Raw genomic sequence first — 2,653 nt, 5'->3', positions numbered from 1 at the left:
ACACGCAAGATCATGGTGATGCATAGCGACGAGAGGGGAGAGTGTGTCCACATACCCTCGTAGACCGAAAGCGGAAGCGTTACAACAACGTGGTTGATGTAGTTGTACGTCTTCACGGCCCAACCGATCAAGCACCGAAACTACGGCACCTCCGAGTTCTAGCACACGTTCAGCTCGATGACGATCCCCGGACTCCGATCCAGCAAAGTGTCGGGGAAGAGTTCCGTCAGCACGACGGCGTGGTGACGATCTTGATGTTCTACCGTCGCAGGGCTTCGCCTAAGCATCGCTACAATATTATTGAGGACTATGGTGGAGGGGGGCACCGCACACGGCTAAGAGATCTCAAGGATCAATTGTTGTTATGCCTAGAGGTGCCCCCCTGCCCCCGTATATAAAGGAGCAAGGGGGAGGGGGCGGCCGGCCTAGGAGGGGCGCGCCAAGGGGAGTCCTACTCCCACCGGGAGTAGGACTCCCTCCTTCCTTGTTGGAGTAGGAGAAGGGGAAAGAGGGGGAGAGGAAGAAGGAAAAGGGGGTTGCGCCCCTTGTCCAATTCGGACTAGAGGGGGGGGGGGCGCAGGCCTCCTTCCTTTTGGCCTCTCTTCTCTATTCCCGTATGGACCAATAAGGCCCATATACTCCCCGGCGAATTCCCGTAACTCTCCGGTACTCCGAAAAATACCCGAATCACTCGGAACCTTTTCGAAGTCCGAATATAGTCGTCCAATATATCGATCTTTACGTCTCGACCATTTCGAGACTCCTCGTTATGTCCCCGATCTCATCCGGGACTCCGAACTCCTTCGGTACATCAAAACTCATAAACTCATAATATAACTGTCATTGAAACCTTAAGCGTGCGGACCCTACGGGTTCGAGAACAATGTAGACATGACCGAGACATGTCTCCGGTTAATAACCAATAGCGGAACCTGGATGCTCATATTGGCTCCCACATATTCTACGAAGATCTTTATCGGTCAAACCGCATAACAACATACGTTGTTCCCTTTGTCATCGGTATGTTACTTGCCCAAGATTTGATCGTCGGTATCTTAGTACCTAGTTCAATCTCGTTACCGGTAAGTCTCTTTACTCGTTACGTAATACATCATCCCGCAACTAACTCATTAGTTGCAATGCTTGGAAGGCTTATAGTGATGTGTATTACCGAGTGGGCCCAGAGATACCTCTCCGACAATCGGAGTGACAAATCCTAATCTCGAAATACGCCAACCCAACATGTACCTTCGGAGACACCTGTAGAGCTCCTTTATAATCACCCAGTTACATTGTGACGTTTGGTAGCACACAAAGTGTTCCTCCGGTATACGGGAGTTACATAATCTCATAGTCATAGGAACATGTATAAGTCATGAAGAAAGCATTAGCAACATACTAAACGATCAAGTGCTAAGGCTAACGGAATGGGTCAAGTCAATCACATCATTCTCCTAATGATGTGATTCCGTTAATCAAATGACAACTCTTTTGTCTATGGCTAGGAAACATAACCATCTTTGATAAACGAGCTAGTCAAGTAGAGGCATACTAGTGACACTATGTTTGTCTATGTATTCACACATGTATTATGTTTCCGGTTAATACAATTCTAGCATGAATAATAAATATTTATCATGATATAAGGAAATAAATAATAACTTTATTATTGCCTCTAGGGCATATTTCCTTCACGTTCGCCACATAAGTGACTAGCACCCTTGGTTTTCAACCGAGAGGTCTTGGGTTCGAGTCCCAGGAACTCTCAATTTTGTCCTCCTTCCTTACTCGCAAGAAAAAAGGAAAAGAAAATCAAAGACTTGGGAAGGCGTAAAGAACAAGCTAGTGTACCAGTACAGAGACATTGCTGAGTTTTAGAAAAAAGAGAGACATGCTCCTATAGCTGGTTCGAATGCAAACCTAGACTATGACTATATATGGTGCTATGCTACTCTGCAATTAATGAAACTGACATATCCAACGTTCACTTCTCCTCTTCTCTACTTACTCTGCCTAGCATCAGAAGCTCTGGCCGCAACAACCATGTCCGCTGGCTGCTCGTCCACCTACTCTTCAGCAGGCAACAACCAGATATGCGCCAAGTCGCCACCCGTACCATCGCCTGTGGGTCTCATCACACCCCCGCCGGCACGCGCACCGCAGCCGATTGCTCATCGCAACCCGCTGCCGTTGGTGTGGTGCCACTGCTGCAAATCACGCAGAGTCATCCATTGCGTATCAACTACAATCCTCAACCCTGACTGAGTCTTCTACAAATGCCCGAATCATGGGGTAATAATATGTTTAAGTGTTGTTCTGCTGCTTTCAATTGATGATTTTTTTAATAGTTTGGTTGATGATCTTCCAATTTGATTCGTGCAGAAAAGGGAGGATTCGTGTGATTTGTATTTCTGGGAAGTTGCTGATGTGGGGAATGCAACTATGCTGATTATTTGGTTAGCCGAGGAATCCCAATACCAACAGGTTGGGGTGTTGGACAAGTAACTGAAGGAACGATAGAAGAGGAAGATGTAGAGCAGAAGGTTAAAGATGCAGTTCCTCTAATCATGGCCAAGCAACAGCTGATGAACGCCCTTGATAGCAATGAGGAGATGAAAGAGCTTGTGAAGATAATGGGCAAAATCAATGTGCT

The sequence above is a fragment of the Triticum aestivum genome, chromosome 3B, assembly GCF_018294505.1.
Source record: "Triticum aestivum cultivar Chinese Spring chromosome 3B, IWGSC CS RefSeq v2.1, whole genome shotgun sequence".
NCBI lineage: Eukaryota > Viridiplantae > Streptophyta > Magnoliopsida > Poales > Poaceae > Triticum > Triticum aestivum.
Note: the sequence above shows the minus strand (reverse complement) of the source record.